General features: G+C 39.6%; 1 protein-coding gene across 5 annotated transcripts in view; it reads right to left on the bottom strand.

Moving 5' to 3' along the window:
• LOC117228701 (dual 3',5'-cyclic-AMP and -GMP phosphodiesterase 11) overlaps positions 1 to 27,883 on the bottom strand; it is a 177,753-nt gene that overhangs the window by 46,729 nt on the left and 103,141 nt on the right. The gene's annotated exons all lie outside the window — the stretch shown is intronic.

The raw sequence follows: 27,883 nt of genomic DNA on the forward strand, positions 1-27,883 counted from the left end.
TTCGTAAACGTTTTACTATTTTTAGAGGAATGCTTTTTCAGGGTTAAACTTTGAAGATGATAGCAACTGTGCGTCATTCTGATGAATGATTCTCAGCCATCTTGAGAGCGCTGCAATTATCCTGTCGCTGTAGAATTTCTTCCGGTTAAAGAACTCAGAAAGACTTAAAACTTTTCTGACAAGCTAATATTATTACACCGCGGATCGTTATGCATATTCCCGCTATCATCACCCTTTGGAAACTGGAGAAAGAAACGAATTTGTTTAGCATAGTAAACGATACAGCAGATATGACATTTCAGATTTGTCAATACAAATATCTCCTTGCATCTTAAAATCTGTAAATCGAAGCGGTAGATCCGTAGTCTAATTACTGTAATCAGTTATTCAAAAGAAAAAAGTATTTCTGTATTTATCAAAAATTCCTGCTTCGAATACGATGCAAAACAGAGTTCGTAATTTTTCAAATATTTCGTTTTCCCGAATTTTAGGAAATCGTACGTTTCCGATATTTATTTATGCATGCAATAACGTCATAATTACGCAGATATATGCAGACACGAGTTTTATTTGTACATAGAACGTTTTTAAAAAATGCTCGTCAGAAGTTACTATTCACATATTTCATTCGAGATTGCGTTATAAAATTCGGTTCAGTTTTTACAAAATGAAAAATGTATACCAATAAGTTGTAGGACGAAGACTTGATACCATATCTATGCAAGATTGTATACAGCGTTAGAGAAAGTGTTGTAAAATATTGTACACCCATGATCGTCCGCTAATCCGACCAAAAAAGTAGGTAATTAATCTAGATAAAAAAAAAAAAAGAAGCTGTACCGAACATCCTCGTATCTGTTAAGCGACACACGAAAACACAATGTTTGCGAAATCCATCGTGAAAAAAAATATAGTGACGACGATAAAAATCCAGCGAAATGTCGGAGTAACTTCGAGTAATCTTTGATAATCGCTTGTTTTCAAACTGTCAACGATAAACCGAGCAAGATAACTTCTGTTACAGAAAAGCGGCTTCTTCTTTTTTTTTTCTTCTGGACGCATTAATCCACGTCTGCTGGATGCGTGTCCGGATACCTTGAACTTCTTGCCGCCGAGAGTATTTCTGCGAACGCAGTGCTTTATTAAATCAAAAGTCTCGGATCAACGTGTACGTCGCAATAACAACTCCCGCCGTTTTAACTATGTAATAGCGCCTAATTTCGCAAGCAGTTTAATACGCACGTACGCTTTCTACACAAAACTTCCTCAACTTCTGGATCAGAAAGCGTAGACTCCGCGGAGGAGAGATTGTCTCCCAGGAACACCGATGATCGTTGACTTTACATCACTGATTACGTTGCTGGAACGAGGATCACTATGCACGCACAGTGGCGAAAAAACATCTTTGATTTGATTATTATTGAACATATGTTTTACATACTACCTATTAAATACATTATATTTTCCAAACATTTTTCATTTCTTTCGTCGTTTCAACTAATTGTAATTTTTACGAAAATTATTCACCTGTCCACTGGTCAAATGTCAAAAAAAATATTCAAGTCATTCGATCCAATTTAAAAGATGTAGTGTTTTACAAGACGTCCAAATAATGTCGTTACTCACTGTATACGTGAGTTCTTCTTTTTTAGGAAATATGCGCATGACGTAAATGCATAATGACCTACGGTCTGCTCATTATAGACTCGAGACGGAAGTTATTTGAAAAAAATTGATTAACGCAACAACAATTGTTGTATTGTTTGAACGATGCCATTAACAGATATACGGTTGTTATCTGTATTCCTATTTTGTATCGGTCTTGTTAGTACAATCAACGTTCATGTAATTCTCATTACATATACGGTTTCCATAGTGACGCACGTGATGGCCGTGAGTACACTTCCCAGTTTGCATAATTTTTAATAAACACTGTTTATCTCATGAAAGATAGATTAGTACATCGACCGTGGCCAATAATTCGCGTGAACGTTCTGTTTCATCGCATAATTCCCTCAATTACAATTATGATTCTCCCGATACGTACGAAATGCTGAGACAGTATTTCTCTCTGTTGTTATATTAATCGCTTTTTAAACGAATTTATTATTCGCGTGTTTACCGAATTAATAACAATTGGAATCACCACGTTTTATATCTTTGTGACAAATATTCCCAAGATTAGATAACTATTAATAACACTCTGTACAAAATTCTTTGATTTCGCCAATTACTTTAACAATACCAAGAGAACAATGTTTAACGTTAAATCTACTTTGCTATAATAGTCCGCATTGTCTGATAAAAGTTTTAAAAATTAAAAATCAATTCATTTAGATTTTATAATGTTTTTATTACGAAGCTTCCTGCAATAATGTAACTTATTCGTGGATTGCAAAGTAAGAAATCGATCATTTTGACGGTGTAGATTCAGAGCTAACAAATAAAAAAAATAGCAGGGTGAGACAATAGTAAGAGAAGTGTCGACTTTTCTGTTCGTACTTCGTAAAGCGATTACACAGCATCTGCCAAATCGTTGAAAACATGAAAATTGTCACCGGGGACATATAATGGCAGCGTACGTGTCGGAATATGTTATTTCACATGAAACATTTAACAAATAAATTGCTGAGTAATGATGATTTTCAATGCTCCACCATTGCGCTGTCAGAAGTATAGTAATGCTTTAGATACGACGCAAGAAGTATTTGATGTCGCGAAGTCTTTCCTACGTGTAATAAATTACTGTTTTATCTGCGTGCCTGCAAATAAATCATGATAGTCAAATTTATTTCACCGAACCTGGGATCCTTCAGTTTAGAAGCTCACCGAAGAAATAGGATCTGTTTAACTCCGCCAGCTGCGAATTCTATCGTCGGAGAAAAATGCTCGTTCTCATTAAGCGCATCGCGTCGTTCATCCTTTTCATTTCGTCATCTGCCGAATTGTATAGATTCTTTAATTTGTACGATAATACGGCAGTTATGCTTTATCTAGAAAAAAGGAACGGGCAAACGTGCAGACAGTTGGAGAAATAATCGTAACCAGAGACTATCATATGTTCGTTTGAAATGCATTGTGTTACCGGAATGTCATTGTTAAACTGCGGATTTTATGCATTTGTCACAGAAATGGCTTTCTGTAATTTGAAGCGATAAAGAGATTAAGAGCACTTAATAACGTTGATACTACTGTCGACCCGTTGACATTATTAATGTTTTCTTGTAAACGAGTTTATGTCTGTCATGTGAAGTAATTTCATGTTTTGATCACGTTATCCTACAGCGTAAACATTTCAAGTTGTTCCGAATAGTTAACAGCGTGACCGTTTTTACAAGCGCATAATCGTCTGTACGACTTTATATTCGTTTAGCGTGAAATTCTTCGTTGAAGTATAGCAGTGACTGACTAATTTCTGTGTTCAAAGTATTTCAAATAAATTTGCACTTAATTGAATAAAATTTCAAAAGTATTCAAAGCATGCAGTTAAATTACACTTGCGAGGCTCTCGGATCATTGATTGAACAGTTATCGGCCATCGGAGCGAGGAAAACAATAATTATGAATTAATTGTGAATTTGATGCGTTTATTACGAAACTGGATGAAACTCGCTATTGAGCTGAGTTTCATAAATACAGTAAATTCTCTCTCGCTCAGCTTGAAAATAAAATTGGACAATTTGGGGAGAGGAGACAGGATTATATATAGGATTATAATATTCGAGCCCTGCAGCTCGTTTTTATAATTGTTGACAATCGGTAACTATAAAAACGAGTCACAAGGCTCGAATAATCGTGTCTCCTCTCCCCAAATTGTCCATTTTTGTGCACAATCCGAGCGTCAATTCGGAAGAATTTACTGTATTTTCACACCGGTTCATGGGGTTATCCGAAAGAACTAATATTATGGGTTTTCGACGAAAGTTTAAAAATTGCTTTCTGGCCAGAAATTAGCGGTTGCCGGACTACCGTGCAGCTCAGCATCGATCGAGACACGGGAAGTGGGGCCGCGGAACGTCGCTAATTCCCGTCGTCGATCGTGTAACTGTGATCACGCCAAGGTCGAAGGGACTCGAAAGGACAGAAAAGCGGAACGAACGGATGAAGGAGGATTTATCGTGTCCCATACGTTGATCTCTCTCCGTGTCCGTTGGGGGCCCCCGCCCTACCTTTGAATTTATACGAGCAGGTCATCGAAACCTGCTTTTCGACCGGTTGCCCTCATCGCCCCTTGCGCCACCCTCCCCCCTCCACGAATACCCCGGTAGTACCGGTCGTCTTCTTCTCCCGCAAAGGCCACGGTACTTCGTCGTCGTGTCAAGTTCACTGCTACCGTTTTTCGTATCTTGCTCCTTTCTTGTCTGTTTCTTTGATTCGTCGCCTCCTTCTTCTTCCACCAGCCGGCCCCTATATCTCGATTAAGCTCCGGGCCCCTGGTCCTCCGCGAGCCGTTTCCTAAAAACTTCCTTCTCGGCCCTTGATATCTCTGTTTCTTCCGCTTCCTTTTCCCGGATCCGACGCGACGTCCGTTCGTCTATTAGACCGACTCACACGAAACGCGCGCAATCCGGCGTTGCGTTCTAATATCTCCCCGTCGATTCGCGGAACGATAAGGCCCGCGCCGACGTTCGTTGCATTAGATACGACTTCCTCGATTACTCTTTGCGGCCACTCGTCGCGAAACGGTAGCATCGACGGTGGCTTCGGCATTTTTTCCTGTTCGCGCGCCAGCGATTAGAAATTGCTCGTCGGGCGACGGTTGTTCGATGAGTTGTTTTTATCCTCGACGACGATCGTTTTTGCAGTAATTCGTTTGTATTCCCAATCTCTTTCGAACCTTTTAATCAGAGGGTTCCGAGTTCTCGGTCGCAATTTCGTGCAATTTTTGAACATGACTTGCAAGCTCGAATCAGCTTTTCTTTTACGTTGATCAAATTATATTCGTTTTTATAACAGCGTCTGACCTTTTTTTCAGTTGCAGCTGGTCGTACGTCAATTTCTGTGTATACAATCGATTTCACTTATATCCTGTCCAAAAATATGGACTTTTTCGAAAGAAGGAATAAATGAACTTGATTCTCGAAGGATTAAATGTACAACACATTTCGATTAATTACTACGCTTAATAATGTAGTATTTAATTGTATAATTATTTAATAACATTTAATAATACAATGATATTTAACGATATAATCATTTAATAATATTTAACAAAAGTATTCTAGTATTAATAATAGAAAACAGTGTTAATAAATTTACTAAACGATTAAGAATGCAAAAGTCTTCAGCACTGGTAAATATTCATTCGAACACGTGATAATAAATAGAGCGGCCGTTGCATCGGCCTGTGCATATGCATTTCACTCGAGGAGTCGAATATCTGTATTTAATTTTCGAACGTTGATTATCGCCGGCTAACATGGTAGCCGGCCTGCTAACAGCGCGGCGTACAAGTCGAAGTTTGATACAAGCGAGTCTGATAGGTGAAGGATCGTATCAGGTTTCACAATTAAACTGAAATCTAAGGGGAGAGCAGATACGCGTAGATATAATCTGCAAGCGTAAGAACTCAAGCGAATTAAAGTAGCGCGGAGTTGCAGTTGCGAAGGCATTTCTGATTTATAAATCCTTCTCTTGCCGAAGATATCTTCGGAGTATTTGAAGAGAATCCAAAGTAATATAGCGTGCATGGGCAAGGACGCAACATTGAGGCATGTGTATGCGTACGGTGCAAGATGCAGTGAACGTATGCACCAATATTTCACGACCGTCGCTTTCATCTTTTTTGGAAAGAAGCATTTGTATCATTTTTCTCGATTTTCATTTCTTACTGTGTTCCACTTCGTACTGTTTTAACGTCATACTTTTCAGAGTTATGAATGGAACGTGATTTTTTAGAATTCCACCTGAAGATATTAAAGATATAAAAAAAATATATACATATAAAATATTTATATAAAAAATATATATATAATTATTTCGCTATCTTTCGTTGTTTCTGAGATATTCTGGATTTCCAGATAAAACGCACACCCTGTATGATATATGTGCTTTCAATATTTCCAAAATAAATTCGTAAAAGTCTCGTTTCGTTCATAACTATATGAAACGAAACACGTAAGAATCAAAGTATCGAGAAAAATGAAGAAGAAACACGTCATCTCCGAACAGAATAAAATGATTATATTGTACAACTTATAATAATTTCTTTGCAGAATAATTGGAGAAATTACGAATTTCTCGAGCTCTCGAACCCGTGTCTGCCACGACATTACGAGGCGAGGAGTTAATAGTTTGAACCGCGACGAATGACTGGTGATATTAGGAATAGAAAGTCATAAAGAAGGATGCGCACACCAGATTTCCCATCCGGATTCCCAACGCTGCAAGGACGTAGGAGACATCAATCTCGAAACCGTCAACTTCGTTCACACTCCTTTTGACTATATACGTATATGTCCTTCCAAATGACGCCGGTGATCGATGGAAATAAAACTCGACTCGAGATCGTCAAGAAACGAACAGACATAACGAAAAACATAAGATATGAGCTGCGGACATTCATGCGTTTGAATAACAGCGATTTTGTAGCATTCACGGATTTTACGAACGCAAGAAGGCATTTACTGTAACACGGTACATTAATAACATTCGTAAATTGTCTGTACCGCAAGAAATTTTCTAGTTGGTGGAGCTGTTAGGCTGAATCTTTTTCGGTACTTAGGTATTTTCACTGATGCACGAAGAATGTCAAAAGTAACAGCTGCGAAAAGCGTTAACCAACTTAGTCATTCCTCTGAAATTACGATTGTTAGACTCAGGAAATATTGGATTAGGATCAAAGCGCGCGAATTAAGTTATAATTAGGTTATTTAGTTTAGTGAGCTATTTGGCGCATTAAGTTTACTCTCAATCTACATTGTTGCGTTAGATTGTCTTCGATCGAGGTTAATTAATTTGCATTAGTCAGCTCAGGTCTGACTAAATTACTTTGCTTCGTTAAGGCCTGGATGAGTATGCACCAATTATATTAAAATATGCCTGAGTTATCAATTCCAATTCCAGTAAATTCTCTCCAATTCATACGATTATTCGAGCCTGTTGATTCTCAACAACTATAAAAACGAGCCACGAGACTCGAATAATCGTATCTCCTCTTCCCAAATTGTCCATTTTCGTTTACAAGCTGAGGGACAATCGGAGAGAATTTTCTGTACTTCTGGTTCAGTTGATTGATGAATACGTACTATTATTTGTTTACAATAGATATAAATTTTCTCTTCTTTCTAGGGAATTGTTGCAATCGTATCCTTACTATTACAGCTTTTTTAAAAAGATACGTCACACGACCAATGAATTCGATAAATTACTGCATAAATTTTAATCTGAAAAGATTATAACCAGACCGCGCTTTTTATGCGTTTACGACGAAATTAATTGAAATTTAAAATAGAAAGAAACGTTCAAAAAATTTAATTTAATATAACTTTGTATCACAGACATTTTCATTTTATAAATAAATGTCGAACAATGTCTTCCCTAAGCATCGACAGAAGCGAACCATCGACAATCCCCTTTTAGGTCCTCTATGGTCCGTGGATCTTCAATGTTGCGATTTTACAATTCGGATCCGCCCAATTCCACGATACCACCCACAGAGTTTGATCGGTCACCGGTGACAATCGGAAGAACCATCCTTTCTTCCCCCGAAACAAGTTCAGCTTTGGAGCCCTTTTCTTCAATGGGCCTCCTCCCGTTCCATTGGGTTTTGGTAGCCGCGCGTGACTTGAACTTCGGCAGCCTTGGTCCGGCTCGAACAGCCTCGATATCGCGCGTCCTTCTTTTCGTCGTAGCTGTTTCTCTTCCGTCAGCTGGCCTGCTCTCTTTAGATCGACACCGTCCTCGTCTCCCTCGAATCTCTTCGACGTCTTTCTGCCTACTGGCTGTTTTTGCCAGTTCCCTAACCGGCCCGCGTACACATACGGCAGTCGACAAAATTGTAGGACACCCTGAAAACTCCTTGCTAGGACAGAAGCATCAAGGCAGAAGCATCGGCTAGACTAACGGAAGCCGTCGATTTCGAGGATCAAAAGGTATAGTAAATTCTCTCCAATTGTCCCTCAGATTTTAATAAAAAATGGACAATTCGAGAAGGCGAGATACGATCATTCGAGCCGCAAGGTTACTTTAATAGTCTTTAAAAAGTCGAATCATCGTGTCTCCTCCTCCTAAATTATCCATTTTTGCTTCCAAGCTGTGGATTTACTATACTTTGAGCCTGTCGATGATGAACGATGAGCCGTGGAATATAAGATTTACGTATTTATCGGGGAAAAAAGTCACAGAAATAAATTCGACGGCTCGAAAAAAATAACGCAAGAATACTGATAGGAAGAATTATTAATCGTAACTCTATGCGTCAATATTACAAAAGTGAAAACATACGGCGTTCTTCTCTGCAACCACGAATATAACGACCTGATCTTAATTAGTAGACATTCTAACGAGAGCAGCGGCTGGTACTCTTGATCGGCGAGCAAAAAAAAAAGGTCAATTTGCATTGCCTAACGGCTGGAAGTACTACTTCCAGGATTCTACGGAAAGTTGAGAAGACTTAACGCCGACGTAAGCTCGGCGGAAATTCCGTAATGATACGAAATTAGGTTCATCGGCGATTGTATGAAAAGTGCTAGTTCCTTAAAATTCATTGGATAACAGATTCAGAACGGTGTTAGTGGAGTAACTGGTGAGAACCTCGCGTTTCGACACGCCAAGGTTGCTGTCCACACAGCGAACTTCGCACGTTGATTTTTCCAGGAATCGTGCCAAGCATTACAGACTCTTCTTGATCTTTCTTTTTGCGAAAGACACGCGTGTCTGCATAAGCTTCGGCGTGACACTATTTCTCGAGAAAAGCTTTTACGTGTAATCCTCTGTCGACGGGCCATTTTTACAACTACACAATTCACGATGTTTATAACCATCGTCGGCTTTGCGCGTCAATTATTCGAAACACGTTTCCGAAGATAATCTTGCAGATCCATCGGTGTCTCCGTCGATCTCTCGGCGCGACAGTAAACTATTTAATTTATTCGTCGAAACTTGAGTGACTAGGTCACGATTTAAATACACCAGGTCATTTCGACCACCGTAGTTCGATGGTCAGCCGAAGATTATACGTGACACGAAACGCAATTAAAAGATTAACTGACGCGCCCGGTCCAGGGTTAAATAGGTCAGCTGATCGAGTGTTAATAACTGAAAACGTACGCCTACGTATCAAAGTTAAATTAACCTCGTAACTAGGTATGGGCACCGCATACGATATTTTATCGATCACTCTGCACGCAGTTTTTCTCGGCACAAGTCCTCAAATTATCCCAAAATTGTTATCCATCCGCGGACGCGTTTTCCAAAAGTTCTAATCGAAATAGCAGCACGAGCGTACGTGATGTAAACCAGAAAATCGACGTTTCTCAATGACGAATATACTCGTTCGAGCCAAGAGAATTGACATTTCTCCACGACGAGCAGGGAAAAGGTGCCTAATATCAGACTAATTTCTCTTAAATCATAATTTTCGATTAAAAACACTTTCACTGAGAGTAGGATGCACGTTTAAAAACGAAAATACGTGTTCATTAACAATCTGCTGAAAAATACAGGAGAAAGCAATTCTGCTCCCAAGCAGACACGAGTCAATACGCAACGAAGAGGTGTCGATGCGACACTCGGGACATCTATAACGGAAATAAGCTAGCGTCCCGTGTTGAGAGAGGTCTTCGTATTAACACTATTTCTCTGCTGAAGGTGTCAAAAGACACCTTTTAGTCATTTCTATTTAACACTATTTTTACGAACGAGGTTAAAGATCATCTTTCAGTCGTTTTTAATACGAATTATTTCCTATGTTCTCTATGTAATCGCTTCTCGACCTTTGCTATAGTCATCGCACAATTAATTCGGTAAATTGTATAAACATAGTGTTAAGCAATTTGACTCGTCGCGCACCGCTGGAGTGTTAAACCGATATCTCAGTAATTTTCGGGTTGTGTGATAATTTTGTCGACTAGTGTACATCTTCTTTCTTCGTCCCGTTCGTCATCCTGTCCTCTTTCTCCTCAGGAGTCATTCTTTCTTTCTCTCTTCCTCTTTAACTCTCTTTCTCTCTCTTTCGCACTCTCTCGCACCCTCTCGCTCTCTCTTCTCTCTCGCTCTTTCTTCTCTCTCGCTCTTTCTTCTCTCTCGCTCTCTCTTCGCACTCTCTCGCACCCTCTTGCTCTCTCTTCTCTCTCGCTCTTTCTTCTCTCTCGCTCTCTCTTCTCTCTCGCTCTTTCTTCTCTCTATCTCGCTCTCTCTCTTCTCTCTCTCTCTCTCTCTCTCTCTCTGCTGCCTACCATCCGGGCTACCGTGCGTCAAAGCGTTCTCTCGTACGTCATTGGTAGCCAGCTGAGGCAGCTGCCGGCCGGCTATCGGCTACCATAATCTCCTTCTGCCTGAGATTTGTTCTCCGCGCCCATTTCATCTCTGCGTTTACGACACACCACCGCACCGGGCCAAATGCGGCCGGCCGCGAAGCAAATCGAAACGAATGATTCGAGAAGAACAAGCGCGCTCGATCGCGTGACCGACTATGCCCTTCGAATCGCAGTAACGCATCAACGATCTCGACCGTTTCTTCTCGCTGCCTCTCGGCCACGACCCGATATGCAATGTCGTTTCCTTTTTCTTTTCTTTTTTTTATACCGTTAACACTTCGACAGGCCGCGACGATGGCGCTCTCGTGGATCAAACAGCTCCGCACGACGGTGCGACGTTTCTGTAAAAATTTCGTTTTTCGGCTTTGTTCACCCGCGACACTTCGTTCCAAAGCTTCGTTGATCTTTTAAATTTCATTTTCAGGATTTGTTCGGCCACGATATTTCATCTCGCGTGCGCCCTGGCCCGCGAAGTTTTATTTCGCGTCTTCGTCAGTCCGCGAAGTTTCATTTCGGGACTTTGTTAGTTCGCAGAACTTAATTTTCAGGCTTCATTCACTCTATGAAATTTCATTCCGAGGCTTCGCTGGTCCGTTGAATTTAATTCGAGGTATATTTTTGGGCTGTCAAGTTTCATTTGGAATATTTGTTAACACGACGAGAGAATTTCAATTTGTCTCCGTTCGTTTCCACGGGCGAGTCTCCGAGTTCTCCGAGTCCACGTTAGCGAAACGTGTTTCAAAACATTTCGTTTTTACGCACTCGTCCGCCTATCGACATCAATTTCGAGTCTTCATCAATCTAAACAATTTCATTTTAAGAGCCCGTTCACCGGTGCTAATCCAGTACCATTCTCAAATCCCCGAAGCACAGATTGATCGGTTTTAATTCAATTATAGAAATCGCAAAAATGCATTCAACGAGATTTCAATTGCCATTTATCGCAGCACGCGTTTAAATGGATCAATTTACTGAATGCCCGCAGAGACACTTGTACGTTTTCGGTGCTGGTAAAAACGGAAATCAAAAATTCCCGAACGCGAAAACCAATATTACGATATAAATTGTGCCGCGCCGTTGAATAAAACATCGTTCCAAAAGAAAATAATGTAAAAATAAAAGGGGAAATTGAACGATAAAATTTGTCCTCCCTGACGAACACAAATTATTTCTCCTGCATTTTGCGATACCAATTACTCGCGAATTAATTATTACCGTTTTCAAGCAACCATAAACAAAAATTAATCGATCAAATACATACAACAGTAACAAAGTTATAAAAAAAATTTTAAGACACGATCGCATTATTTTGAAATTGTTAAAATGTTCAAGAAACGAAATAAATATTTATTATAGATATAGCTCCAGTAAATCGTAATTTATACAGACGATCGTTTGCTCCAATTCGGAGAAAAGGGATTAAGTTCCAAAAGGCGTGCCAATATCTTCTCGCGACACTGTGCAATGCACTTGCTGCAGCAGCTATCTTGAAAATCGCATCTTGCCCAACTTCTCGAGAAAAGTTTCCGCGATGCGGCGCGCAGCGTGGTCGAATCTCGTAGAAAATTTTGTCCTATTTTTTCGACGAAATCAAGCACCGTGCGACGTCGTCCGTTCGGCACTCGACTCGTCGCGAACGAGCGTTGTTGTCGACGAGACGGCGACGGTTACACGTTCCTCGGAAAGCGAGTTGCTCTCTTTTCCCGCTTTTATTCGCGCGATTGCAAGCGGTTCGACACGAGAACGAGAGTTATCACAACGGCCTACCGGTGATCCGGAGCGGCGTCGACGCGAGGTTACGGAAATGTGGCGCCAAGATATTCGTTACATTGATATGCGTTCAGCTGCCATGTATGCAGCGTTTCCTTGCATACCTCGGAATATCGAGTAACCGTTATGCGATTTCGACTCGTTTGTTCTAGGCAGTTTATACTTTCGGCTCCGTTCTGTTAACATTCCTTCGCGATTATTCATGGAAGCTTTGCAATTCTGCGCGCTGAATTATGCGGCAGAATTTCGTGAATGAAGCGAGGCTAGCGGGCGCATAGCTCGTCTGCCGTTCTATTTAGACGAATCGATTTTGCAAGATTTCCAAGCTTTTTCAGAATATACACGGTGTCCTGAAAATGTCTCGCAATCCGAAAGTGATGGGTTCCTCGGGTCATTTGAAACAACTTTTTCCTTTAAAAAAATTTTCTTCGTAGCACCGTTAACGAGTTATTGACGAAAAACAGTGGCCAATGAGAGGCGAGCTCAGCTGGCGCGAGGCGACCGAGCCAATGAGCGGAACTGTGCTTCGTGCGCTGGTTGGCTGGGCCGTCTCGCGTCAGCCGTACTCGATTCTTATTGGTCCCTGTTTTTCGTCAATAACTCGTTAACGGTGCCTCGAAGAAAATTTTTGTAAAGGAAGAAGTTGCTTCAAATGATCTGAGGAACCCACCATTTCCGGATTGCGAGACATTTTTGGGACACCCTGTATATATACATATATTTAGTTATTGTTAAATTGCGGATGTGAAATAAATATTCTCTGCGTCAGATGCGAGAAACGGTGATTCCACGTAATGGAAAATGTTGCAGAAAATTGATAACCGCGCCTCTAAAATAGCAGGCCATTTTGCACGATAAAAAATGGCCGGAGCAGGAATATAATTTGTTTAATGGAATCGATGATGCACGCTATTCGGGAAAATTACGATGAATGGCGGCTAACGGCTGTCCCCGCAGCGTATGATTCCGCGTAAAATAAAAGTCGCACGAGCGCAACGTTCGGAAGGTCGGGGAGACGTTTTACTGCGGGTAAACACGTAGCTTGTGCATACAGATACATCGTGCGTTCGAGCAACTGTATATTTGTGGAAAGAGTAGCGGAAATGCGTGGCTGCGTTTGAGCAACTTGCGATGGAATTTTCATTCAAGCCGCGGCAATTAGTATTCCAAACGTTCCCGGCGTAGACTTTCAACGCGTGTCTTTGAAATTCCTTTTAGTCTTATCAAATCACGTTGTCGCGAACAGCGTAGCCACTTCATTCGCGAAGATGCTGTATCCCATTGAGAACTGGCCGACGCGTGACTATAGTAATATCGGACTTATCGTTCGAACCTCATTGATCGACTTCGTAGAAAATAAGAAATGTTTGTGTCGCTCGCTAAAACTAGGAATTAAATAGAATTCAATTTCTTATGTTAATTATTCCGATTATATATATATATATACTTTCGGATAACTTGTTCTTATATTCTTCCGAGGATTTTATTATTTTATAGTTTGTCATAAATGCGTTACCGGATCTGCTCGTTATTAGAATAATTAATAGACCATGGAAATTCTTATTTTTATATTGCAGCAAAATTTCCTGTGTCAACTAAATTGATTATTCGTTACAAAAAGAAAATAAATTGAAAATAAATTGTTGAGAAACATTTGATCGAACAATTTTGTTCGTATTTCCTCTTTGTTTGCGGCAAACGAAACGAAGAAGTTCGAAATAGTGTATAGAAAATAAAGTATAAAGTTTCGAAAGTTATTTTATCTCAGATGAAAAGTATAATCTCCCATTGTCGTAGCTAACAATACGTTACGCACATTCGTTTGATCTTTCCATTCTATTCAAAACCGTGCACCTTCAAATATTTCCAGCAGCCATTGTTCTACAACCGAACGGACATACGAAAAAAATTATTTAACCGATGAAGGTCCGATGAAACTCGATGCTTCCATAGAATGTGTTTTTTTAAAATCCGAAATACGTATTTTCGACCGAAAGATACAATACATATGACAGCTTGAAAAAACTGCTGGATTTCTTAGAAAAAAATGTAAATAAATTAGATTGATGAAGCAGAATAATATTTATGATGTTTGGAAATTTTCAATAAATATATTGATCGGTCACACATCAATGTTTTTTCTACGCTGACTTTTAAGAAATATTGTACAATGCAGGGATAAAAACAAAAATATTACGACGATTTTATTTTTATAAAAATACAATAACCGAGTTCGCTTCGAATCATTTGTAATTTTATTCATCAATATTTGCAACATATTCTGTAACGTACTTGTGTGCATTTTTTACTGAAACGAGTAAAAATTTCGATCGATCGCCAGGAAGTAGATGGTTAAATAACAATATTTATATCCTGACGAAACGTTCCGAGCCGGGTCCTTGAGCTACGTTTCATTGAGTATTGAACAATACTATCGTCTTTATCAGCGCACGCTATCTAACTATGATTATTGACATTACGCTATCGTCACACTATCGTATCCGAGCAATGTTAAACATTGTTTACATGTTTGATTCTTTGTTTGAAAGCTAGTAGCTTTCCATTGATACGGAACTTTTCCTGTTTTTCGCGACAGTTTTCATTAACCTTGTCACTTCGATTCTTGATTCGGGAAGTAAAAGTACGTCAACTGTGGTTCGCGAAAACACGGACGATCTTATGCAATTTTCCTCATTTTGAGCTTCCGCAACAAGCTATCACGATTGCACGGCAGTGGGAAATTTTCGCGCATCGTTCTTAAAAAAAAGAAGAAAAAGAAAATCAACTGCAGAATTTATACATTTACAGCGCGCGGAGATCGAGCACTAAAAGCGAGCGTAGTAAATAGTCGATGAAACTTTGCCAGAGCATCCGTTTCATTCACTGCTCGAACGAAGCAAACAATTTTCTATTTGGCTCCAATTTCTGCGAATTATACCATACATATTTACAGAAACATCGGCAGTCTGCGTCGTCTATAGTCATTAGCAAACGGGTGATCTGCGCGACAAAATGGTGCTCGCGTAGCAAGTACGCAAGGCGCGGTGATTTTACTTGATTTCTCTCGACCAAATTTTTGAAACGCAGAGGCAAGCTGCCGAAAGTTTCGCGAACGAACAACGCGCCTCGTTGGAACGAACTTTGTCCGAACGTGCTCAATTAATCGGGAAACGAAATACATGCGTGCTTCCTCGTACTGCAACCGTCATGAAGTATCGGAAGATTATCTGGTTATTCTAAATGCGCAGTATTTATTGAGTACACTCTCGAGGAACCTCGAGTGGTTAACACGAATATATGACTATAATCAATTTTATCTTGACCGATCAAGAGATTGGCGTACGCGCATTTCAGAAATTCGTCAATACGTTGCACGAATGTATAATACTTTTAATTTCATATTGATCGTTGACACAAATTCCAAGCAAATCTGGGCACATTTGATGCGATGATGATATTTCGATATATTTTCGATGATGTATCGTCGATTCCACGTTGTTATCGATTCCGTCGTCTTCGTTATAAATTGTATAATTTTATTGTTCCATTTGCTGGATTAATACCTATCATAATCTCATCGTACGAACGAAGAGTTATTCGATTAAATAAATGGAATAATTCATGACGAATAATTATAATAATCGTTATTCGAATAAACGTAGACGGAACAATTTATGACGAATAATCCGAATAAAATATTCGGCTGAAGATAATTCATTCGGATAATCATCGCAGTATTTATTCGAAACAATTCGAATAATGCCGAGTTTAGGAACGCTGTTGAAAATGCTATTCCCGTCGGACAATTTATTAAGTTCTGAAATGTAAATTCTGAATTCTCGAAACGCGATGAAACCATCGCGGGTAAATAAAGCGTTAAGAGTGCCGTATAATTATTTTCACCCCGGCCATGATACAATTATAACGCGGCGCGGCCGAGAAAATACGATACCGTTTGCTATGAAAGATGCTCCGCCAGGGTGCAGTAAAAATTGCGAAAAAAAATTCAGTCGAGCCGTCGAACGAAAATCCTCGAGGGAAATACCGAGAAAACGGTCTATTAATCATGCGGTTTCAGCTAATACATTACTGCATACGATTCGTATATTCTGCTATACTGCAGAGCCGACCGAACGGACTGTGTGCAATATTTCCGTGATGCTGTCCATTAATTCTTCGCGGCGCGTGATAAACGCGGGTCGAAAGTTTCCGAGTCGAATGCCCGCGATCATCTGGGTGACACGCGGCTGTTTTTGGAACCGCGCGCGCGGGGCATTACAATTACAAAATGTCCCATCACGGGCGAAAATCCCATCGTGACATGATATCCGCGCAGGGCGATAATTCGGGACGCGTGAATTTTTCGGGGAACGCGTCTCCGGCCGTTTTGCAATTCAAATGTGACGCGTACACTTGCCGAACAAGGTCGGATATGCAACTGGGGCGCGAGTCGCACCTTTTGTCTAATTGTGAGAAGAGAAAAGAAGGGGATATCGTGAGTGACGTTAGGAGCTGTAATTTTCCGGGACATCCGTAATGTTCTATTGTTCTTTATGCGCCTTCTTTTTTCGCTGCGACGCACAGAGTACGTCGAGTTAACGAGCGATACTGTTTCGAAGGGAACAAGAAATTGCGTTAATCGATGAAAAGGATTATTTGTTTAAACGAACGTATCTTTTGCGCGTTCGAAAATCCGCGAAGTTTTATTCAGCTGGAAATCTCACGGGAAACGAGGTTCGTTCGTAAATGAATTCCGCGCTGGTTAAATGTTTAAACATTTCATTGATGCGTTGCACTTCTAGCTCCATCACGTCATACGCAGTCCGGGTTGATTATTGTAGAATTACGATTAAGATTCGTTACATTTAATGAGGTTTAAGCTGATTAACGCACAATGATGATGTAACCCTTATGATGTAACTCTTACGGCTGGACAGCGGATTTTATGCATTTGCGACAAAAATGAATGCATATCGAATGCAACATAGCAGAAGCGTTTTCAAGAATTTGAGGACACTGTCGATTTACCGTTGACATGGAGAAATAATTAAAAAGGGAAATACTTGAAGTTCCCGCGTTTCACGATTCGTCCAAACAATTCTTATTTTACATAAAAATCCGCGGTCTGCTTACCAATAGCCTAAAGGAATTTAGTAACTATTACTTACAGCAAAAATTAATTTAAACATTGACATTTTTCAATGTTACATTGACAAAATTGACATAGACATTTTTTGGCTTCAACCCTGACCGCCTGTCGGATATTGTTACTCCTGCTTAAAAAAAATATTCTTACCGTTTCTACCGAAGATACCGGTAGAAATAAACAAATAATAACAAATATACAACAAATTCTCTCCAATTGTCCCTCGGCTTGTAAACAAGAATGGACAATTTAGGAGAAGGAGACACGATTATTCGAGCCTCCTCTTCCCAAATTGTCCATTTTTGTTTACAAGCTGAGAGACAACTGGAGAGAATTTACTGTCCTCCGGCAAAGGGTTTAAGGCATTTCCATGCATCTATAAATGACAGAAGCATTCGATCAAGTAGTATACTAGAATTATCAAGGTGGACTAAACGTATTAAAAAAGATGATTTCAATTGTTTTTGTTTACAAGCTGAGAGAACTGGAGAGAATTTACTGCCCACCGGCAAATGGTTTAAGGTATTTCCATGCATCTATAAATGACAGAAGCATTTAATCAAGTAGTATACTAGAATTACCAAAGTGGGCTAGACATGTCAAAAAAGATCATTTAAATTATTTTTGTTTACAAGCTGAGAGACAACTGGAGAGAATTTACTGTCCTCCGACAAAAGGTTTAAGGCATTTCCATGCATCTATAAATGACAGAAGCATTTAATCAAGTAGTATACTAGAATTATCAAAGTGGACTAAACGTATCAAAAAAGATCATTTCAATTATCTTCCAACATATCGGCTACTCTGATCAAAACTCTCAATAGTAAGAAAACCAATCTACAGCTTTCGCTATCGAAATTGATCGACACTTCTGCGCCTCTGCACTTTGAAGGATCGGACAACGGCGCGGACGTTCTTGCCGGGGAATTTCGCGAGAAAGCCGGGTCCCTCGGCGGCGCATCTGGTTCGCATAGTGGTGACATCGTGCCGAGACACATTCGCCTGGTCCCGTTTTAATTCCATGTAGACGCACCGTCTGGCCCGACGACGCGACGTTGGGCGGCGCGACGCTGGGCGACGCTGGGCGACGGAATCGACAAGGGAAAAATAAACGCGTGCACGTAGGCACGAACCGAGAACCGAGAATCGAGGCGGCCAGGAGTCGCGGTGGCCCGCGTCGTCGAGGTCCACTTTCGGTATGCAAGAGGAGAACGCGGCACGACACGCGGCTATATTAAACCCGGCCGACGACCGTGTGCGTGCGTAAACTGCTGGTAAGCTTGCAAGCACCGGCAGGCTTTCTCGTTTAACCCGGATCAGCCGTTCCTCTCGACGATAACCCTCGGCTGGCCGGAATCCTCTGTTAGAGCTGCTACCAATCGCCAGCAGCCGGGTTTCCTTCGGATTTCTCCTCGCGGCTGCGGTAAAGGTAGAACACACATTGATATCGCGTCACGTGAAATCACATGCTGCTACGCTGCATGGCGACGGCACGTGGTATCACGGCGAAGAGTCATATTTGTATCGCGTTGAAACGGCGACAAATGGTTAATAATACGGTAAGACTGCAATTATGTTCGATTAATCGGCAGATTTAGCTCGACTGATCTTCGAACTACGGAATGTCGATGCGTTGGATAAATTTGTAATGCAATCAAACGCTGCAACATTTCGGAAATAATGAACCTTCTTCGAAATGAATGTTTCAATGAAAGGTCAAAAATTGCGAAGATCGCTGGATGTACAAGCTTTGTTTAACAAGCGACGTGTAGTGCTCGAACTGCATCATTCGCTGTCGATAACGTTTAGGCAATGAAAATACATGTGTATTACGTGATAAGAGGGAGAGAGAGAGAGAGAGAGAGAGAGAGAGAGAGAAAGCGATTCAATGAATAAAAAGAGAAACTTAACTTACTTAATTCAGTGAAAGAATTACAAGATTCTAATAGTCCATGCAATTGAATGATTTTATGACAAATGAAAATGCATATTTCCACTCGTGCTCTATAAGTTTGCTCGTCCACGAGAGCCACGTGAAATTATGACGCGCCCCGTACGCGAAGACAAAATAATTTTTTTTTCTGTCAGCCGGTGAAACGAGAAACATGACGGATCACGCTTCACGAATGTCGCGTAATATCGTGTGATACCAATGTGTTTCTACTATTATTTACATGCATTTATCTGATCGCTCATATTTGTGTTACGTACGGAGACTCACCCGCCCTACGGAGAGCTTCCCGGAATCGCGTGTTTATGTTCGAGTGGGTCTCTTATTAACCTTTAGACCACCAGCTTGACTCTCCATATGGACTCGCCGGTATTGTACTGTATTTTGTAGAACAGGTTCTCTTTCAACTAACACGATTTATCAACTAACCAAAATAGTGAAGTTAATTGATAGTCAAATTGATTCATGGCTAAATGGATTCATAGGTAATTTATAACTAGACTGTGTGGATCTTCGGGCCAATTAAAAATTGTCTGGAATAATTCATTCTTTCCTGCAATAGTTCCAATACATTGATAATAATGTAATTTATAATTGTATATTCTTCTAATGTTTTCACTGATTTATATGTTATGAAACAATTTCTGCCATAAATGTGTAAAATCCGCAGTCTAGTTATAGATAATTACTGGGCTGAGGATCTTTATGCAGTTATGGCAGATTTCGAAAATGCAAGAAAATTTGTAACTCAACGAGGTCTGATAACATTTTTACTTTCTTCCTACGATCGGTAATTTTTTAATTGACAAAGAACGTTCTTCCCTCGTTCTGATTTTTTTAAAATAACGTGTACAAAGAAGAATTTGCATAAAGATCCGCAGTCTGCTAATTACATTCCAAATACATAAATCAAAATATTCGATCCTCGCGTGTAGCAAAGCCATCATCCAGCGCTAACGCTGAAATATTTTTCTTCTCGACGACAGCAGAAAATATTCGAACGAAATCGCGAATGTCACTGTTGAAAGAATCGTTTGGGCGTTTGAGAACCCCCTGAAAACAATTTTTCCGATAGTAAAGTCGGTCGGGTGTGCTAGTTGCCGTTGAGTTGGCGTTAGCAAAGTGAGCTGGAAGTAAGTTATTTTGCTAAAAATTTCAATGTGTTATATGAGCGAATGCGCCTGAATTTCATATGCATAGGACGAAAAGGATCATTCAGGAAGGAAATTGAGCGCATTTACTCACAACACGCTTAAATTTCATATGCATAGGATGAAAAGGATCGCGTGGAAAGGAAGTATGCTAAGTGAGAAAGAATGCCCGGGTTCGGGCGTTAGAACAAAGCTCGCAACTAGAGAAGAAAAGACTGATTTCACGATGGGATTATTGTCAAGGATGCTGCGGCGGAAACTGCAGTTACGAAAATCGTAAAAATTGCCGGATATTGCGCAAAATTAAACTTGCATCGTGCAATGATCGCGATTCAAAAATGCATCGCGCAGTAAACCCGAAACTGCTTCGGCACCGGTAGTCGTCCAAAAGTGCATCGTGAAGCGATCGTCGACGAGAAGTGCATCGTGCAATGATCACCGTTCGAAAGTGCATCGTTCGGGAACGATTGAGCAGTCTAAAAAATTGGGTAAACGAAAACCGATGCACCGAGGCAACGAATACCGGAAGGTGTATACAATTGCGAAAAGTACATAATCGATATGATAATGAAAAAGTCCGCGCGGGTTACGTAACGTCGACGGTGGCATCTCTCTCTCTCTCTCTTTTTTTTTATAGAACCAATAGCTATCCCAATACTTCTGAACGGGGTTGTACGTATTCATCGACTCGTATGCACCAACGAGGTGTAAAGGCCGACACACAGACGCAATCTCGTCGTCCGTTTCGCCTGCACAGTCATAAGTTTGTCACGCGAGGCGGAGCGTGTATGCGGCCACGATTGTTTGGCATGAACACAATCATCGCGAGGTTAATTTTTTGAACATATGCTCCGAGCCGTGGCTTTGCATTCGTTCTTCGTTTAGTGGAGTGTTATTGCTTCCTCCATTATGGAATCTTTCTCGCTGCACGAGGTGTCCGTGAAGCGACTCGACTGGATTTTCCTCTTCCGTGAAAAATTGTACGGGGGAAAAATAGCACGGAAAAAGAAAGCGTACAGTTTTTTGTACGACATAACAATATCCTTTTCTTTTGATCACATTTACGCGAATATTACGATGAATTCTCGAAATAGAATTTTCTGTAATCGTGGCGGGGATGAACTATGACACGCGCTTTATACTGAAAATGTGAACAGATGAGATATTTTCTGCTACTTGAATCTATTGTTTAAGTCTATCTATCGTGTTGTCCAAGATTTTTAACGCCGAATCCAGCAATCGAAATGGAGAATTTCGCGTCTTCTGTTTCGTTAATATATTTTTTTTCATTCAAGCATACGTTATAATTATAAATTCGGCTCTGTTATTTCTTCCAGAGCGACACAGATTGGTCACTTTTAATGCTCGATAGGTTCAGTGTTAACCCTTAACTGTCACCTCTGACATGACATTGTACGTTATGCCTGAATATCTGACGTCCGATAAGGATTAATAGTTTTCTATATCAAATGAATCGTTAAAATTATTTGGCTCGTTCAGTAGAGCTTGAGAAGATCAGCAAATAGAGAACTTTTTGGATCGTTTTGGAACTTTTATAGATCTATAAATATTTGACGAACAGTTATGAGATATCGTCAGCTCGATTGTACTGCTTAATCACTGTTTAAAGCTGTTATTGTGTAAGTATAGTGTCTTCTGAGACCAGTGGATCGGTGTGCTGAGTTAAATGTTCGTTCAGACGTTTGCCGATGTTGACAATTTCCTCTTTAACATTTTTAAGTTTCGATTTATTATTCCCAGAATTATGCACCAGGAAGTATCAAATATGAGTTTTAGCGTTCTAATTGAAAGCGCTGAGGAATTTAAATATTCGAGGTGCTGGCTGCAGACCATTGATGGGTCCCGTAGGTCCATACGAACTTCAGGATGGCTTTGTATAATTAGACTGCGGATTTTATGCATTTATGACAAAACTGGATAGGTGCAATTTAAGGCAGTAGACGGATGAAATGAATTTGAGAATATAAATATATTAATTTCAGTTTGTTAAATCGCGATTAAAGGGAGAAAGATTACTATTAGAGATCTACAATTAAAATGTAATGACGAGTTGTACCTTTAATTAATATGTACCTTTAATTAACAGGGGACCGCGTTGTTTGCTGTCGCAAACTAATTAATTTTTATGAAAAGCTATTTTCTGTGTTCCATCGTTTATGAGACACTCATCTGAATAGTTCTTGCGCGATAAAAAGATGTATGTAGTTAGTGAATATATAGAGCAATGAAAAGAGTGAGTTAATGAAATATATCAGAAATAATGTAGAAAATATGGAAGAAATATCTCGTGAGCGTTAATGGCGGCAGGAACAGTTCTGCAGAGAATTTGAACTTTGTTAAATATGTATTTAGTTTAAAATGCAATTGCGAGTAACTAGTGAAGGTGAAAAGAATTGGTCTTTATTGCTTAAGTGTCTGGTTTGATTGGCTCGTTGTAAACTTGAGGGGATCGTCTTGTCTAGAGGGTCAGACTAATCGACTTTTTCATATTTTTTCAATCCTTATCGCCATTCAAAGTATCTACTTCGAACGATTTTACAAAATTAGCAAAATTATAAATTTTACAAACGTTACAAATTCTAAGGTTGTGTTGGAGTCCCTTTGTCTCATTGAAATCCAAATTTCCTTTTCCTTGCACAAACATTCTAAAATTTTTCACTTATCTTTTTTCCGATTATTATCTATCTTGTTCAGATGTTAAATGCTCTTCCAAATATTTCATTCCAATTTAAAAGTCTCTTGTTTATCGTGGAGACTTAAGCATCATGATTTTTAACATTTACTTCACGCATCGGAGATAATTCAATCTCTTTAAATTTGTTGATTCGTTGTTTATGTACAAGTTTATACACAAAGATTGATATTTCTTGGTTTCGAATTACATGGACAAAAGTCCATAAAAAATTATACAGCTATGAAAAATTTTTACCGCAGCGAGATAAAATAAATCGTATGCTTGAAAACCATGAAAACAAGAATTTTTCAAACATAAATTCGCTAGCTAAAAAATTCCTAAATGTTCGCTACAGATCGATGAACAAACCCGAAATATATCCGAATGTGGTATATATTTACTATGCTCGTTTAAAAAAGTTTCGAAAACCTACGATTCCACCAGCCACCGAACTTTTCCGTTGCCAAATCTGTTATTCCGCAGTTTTCGAGTTCTGCGACGCTTCGCAATACCCGATACGAATCGAACGGTATCTTATCGTGGCAGGATATCTGCTCGAAAAAAAAGCGGAAAGAACGTAATTGAATTTTCGAACGGCCAGTTCTCCTAAATCCGAACGAAGTTGTCAGCAGAGCGGTGCGGGGTTCGTCCTCGCGTGCTAAAGTTTTGAAGGTCAATATCCGAGACGCGCCACAGCGGAAGCAATAAGCTCGCGGCAACTTTTCCGGTCGGAGAGAGGATTCAATGAACCTTCCGGAGTTCATCCCCTTCGGCCGGTATTCAAATCCCAGAACTACTTCAATGGAGACCAATGACTCCGATTTTATAACTTCTGCGAAAATCAAGCCGCCCCGAAATGGTGGACCAGTCTAACCGTTCGAAAAGCATGAATTTTTCATCTCCTCGAAAGTTCTGGTACAGCGAACATTGTGGCAAAGCGATTTATACAAACTTCTGGTGTTTGATCAAATGTATGGAATGTATAAAGTGACGATGCTCTTCAAACCGAGAGAAAACCTTCTTCTGAATTTCAATGTTCTGTTGTCCTGAGATTTTTAATTCAGTTGTATGTACGTAACAATGAACGCGAAAATAGCGTTTGCATCAATTGTCTGTTTGCGACATTTTGATTTGAACGAATTGAGAGATACGATTGCAGTTTCAGTTTTATGGTTTTACAAAAAATTAGAATTTTTATTTAAGTTTCAATAGTTCTTCATCCCTCGGATTGCGAACACCAAAAAAACACCGAAAGCATTGATGCATAGGTATGAGTTTAAATAAGATCATTATATTTATCGATCCCTCGTAGTTTCTAAGAGAAACAAGCTTGATCTTCAGAAACGATAGCCACTAGATGCCAGAACCGTGGCGTTGTTCCCGGTTAATTTATTGTCCTCCATCGGCCACTCTTCAATATCGCATCAGCCGGTGGCGTTCGTGTACAGAATTTTTAGCCAGCAATTTTCGTGGATGATTCAGGCGTTGAAATTACAAACTAGTTGGATGAATTCCAGTTTATTGGGAATACTCGCTTGCATAAACAAATGCCCGTCGGAAGAGAATCAAGTATGGTAGCTTATCGTTCTATTTCGAACCATATTCCAGGAAACGCGTTGCGATTGGTATGATAATATCGTGGATTAACATTAAAACCACCCGATTTTCTTTCTATGTAATCAAATTTTTTCATTCACAATTTCTGACGTTACAGAAATGTTATTAACGAGAAATTTTTTGATAAATTTCTTTAAGTTTATTTTGCTTCGTTATTTGAAGCAATTTTTCTGTTATAATTCGACGAATCTCTGAAGATAAAATCTTCAGCGTTAAATAAAAAGTATATTCTATCAACAGTCCAAGATTACACTAATTTATTCTGCACAAAACGCGTGCACGTAACAATCTGCTTGACGCATTGCTTATGAGCCTTCTTTGTGTATTTTATTGCAGTAATTTTCTGTGTGAAATCTCATTTTCTAACGACTAGTTCTATCTGAAATATTACAACCATAAATCTTGCTCAGGTTAATAGTAAACACAGCACTTTATGCGGAGTTTCATCCCGCGCGCATGCATGATGTATGTTCGTTGCTCGAAAAAATCATGGGTTTCGAAGAATACAAATTTTCGAGATAGAAGTCTACTCTTGACGATACTTTATACCAAGAAAATATATCAAGAAAAAATGAATTGATATATTTTTCTATTAACACCAAGAGGACTCTGGTGAGAAAATGAAGCAATTTTTGTGCTATATTCTAGTCCTTCAATTCAGGAACATTTTCTAAATGTGAATTTCATTTATTCTCTTGAAAAGTTGTTTGTTTTCCTCTTTTATTGCCATTTAATTTATATTAATCATTATTACCTTCACTTTTCCATTTCTTTTATACCATATTTCTTTCTTTCCTTTCTTCCTATTGTCCGTAAATCTTCTTAAACTTTTTGTAACAGAGATGTTTCCCCGTTCAACTGTATCAATAAATATTATCATTATTATTATCTTACGGATTGAAACGTGTGCAAGTACTTCGCAAAATTGCTTTCGCGACGGATCCCAACGCAGATCTAAAGATAAAAGGCTCGTCTTTCTAGCAACCATGTACCATGTTTTTTCAGTAATTTTAATGAACTTTCAATAAAAAGTGCCTCCTTCACAGTCTTACAAGTTACAAGAGGGCTTCAGTCGACAAAACATGTTTCTCATTTCTGTTCCATAAAAACGATTCAAAAAATCGTGCACCAAGTTTCGAGTAGTCGTTGTAAAGGGGAAGCTCCGATCTTCGAATCAATGGTAGACTGATTCGCGAAAAAAAATTGTCCAACGTTCTCAGAGGCGTTTCAATTCGTAACATTTTCGAGTAAATCTGTCTTCGGTTCTACGTCTGCTACGTCATGTAAAAGCATGTCACGGAAAAAATAACCGATGAACGCTGAAAGCGTAGACTCCAAGCTCTAAAACGAGTCCAAATTTATTATCGTGCATCTCGTTTTAACGAAATTACAACGGTTCGAATGCAGTCGGTGCGTCGATAAATATCGAAAGTCGTTCGCCGGTGTCGCGAACGAACAGATCGTTTGAATAATTTATGAATAAAATCCTGCACGGTTCGGTGTGTATCAGTTGATCGGATAATATCAAGGTAAAGGAAAGTAAAACGAGCGAGAAAGCGTCGCGTCGCCGCATCCAGCAGGTTCGCCGGCGCAGTTTGTTTAGACCGCGCCTAAGTAGGGCGACAAAGAACCCGATGGCAATATTAATGAAGAAGCGTATAACGTTTGAAAATTTACGCTCGCAGCCGCACGTGATTGGTTGTCGCGATAGCAAGCATTCTAGACGAATAACGACGCGTATTTGCATTGGCCAAGGTAACCGCCGCTATACTATTGCGTAACGACGCTGATTACGCGAAGCACCCGAGCCTGTTCTCCTCTCGGTACTTCGCGTGATTTCGATCGGCTATCTATCACGAATATCAATGCCCTTTCCAGTTGTTTAGAGCATTTTTCTTCGGTATTCCCGTCGATACGTTCGGTTTTATAGTTTCCTGTAATTCCACCTCCCGGGCTTCCTCAAAACCAGACGTTTCGATGCGCGTACGTGTCTCGACTAGGAACGTCGGACGTTATCAAACGCGATCGAACGAAACCGATTCCGGAATTCGATTCGTCGAATTTCTTTTCTAATTTCGGTTCAACGTTGCGTGCGGACGACTCGGTTATTAGCGAACCTGGGCACGTTTTAATTGTTATTTTAAGTGCCATTTAATTTTGCAGTTACTTGCATGCCTGTGATCTCACGTCTGAAATAACATCATTTGAAATATTCCTTTATTTTAGAATTGTTTGTAATAATTATTTGATAATTGTGAAATTCTTCTCGGAAATTCTGTAGTAATCGAATTATTAGCTGAATTAGAATTGTGCAAGATAAAAGGACCGATCTGACAATGTTAAACCATTATGCGACAATAAGAAACATTTTTCTTCGCGACAATAGCAAATGTTGAACTTTATGGAGCATAGCAAATTGATATAATGATTTCTTGAAATAAAATATTTCACTCGCATATTGTACCGAGGATTATTTCTTTTGTTACATTTGAAGTTGAGAGACGACGAAATAGTTCATTGTTTGGAATTGCTATTGTATCAAATGAATCGACATTATTTATATTTTCAAACGATTCAAAATGAATCATTTCGAACAGTTATTTCTTATTTCGATCTCGATGTAAAATGTACCTATAGCATTTCGTCGATCGTCATTGGTTTCTTTGATGAAGTTAAACAGGTCGGACACGAATCTAAATAATCTCTTGAATCACGAATAAAATTGCTGTCGCTCTCGAGGCGTTATTTAAAGAATTCTTAACCGTTGGATTTCGATTTTGACAAATGGACAGAAAACTGCCGGCACCGAAAGTGTTAACACGTTGACTGCCACATCAGTCATGCGCAGATAACACCTGTCTTCGTCTATCTGACATTATTAGTCTCAGAACTAAGCTACTTAAAGTTCATTATGCATAGATTGTGGGATTTAAAAGTGTCCAAGAAGAAATCACTGTAACGATTACACCGTGGATGTTGCGCGTTTACGACAAAAATTAGTTCATGGGATACAAAATAACAAAAGCAGGAGAGCTAATATAACAACGCTGTGTTACCTTATTTCCAACTTATCAA

The sequence above is a fragment of the Megalopta genalis genome, chromosome 12 (assembly GCF_051020955.1).
Source record: "Megalopta genalis isolate 19385.01 chromosome 12, iyMegGena1_principal, whole genome shotgun sequence".
Taxonomy (NCBI): Eukaryota; Metazoa; Arthropoda; class Insecta; order Hymenoptera; family Halictidae; genus Megalopta; species Megalopta genalis.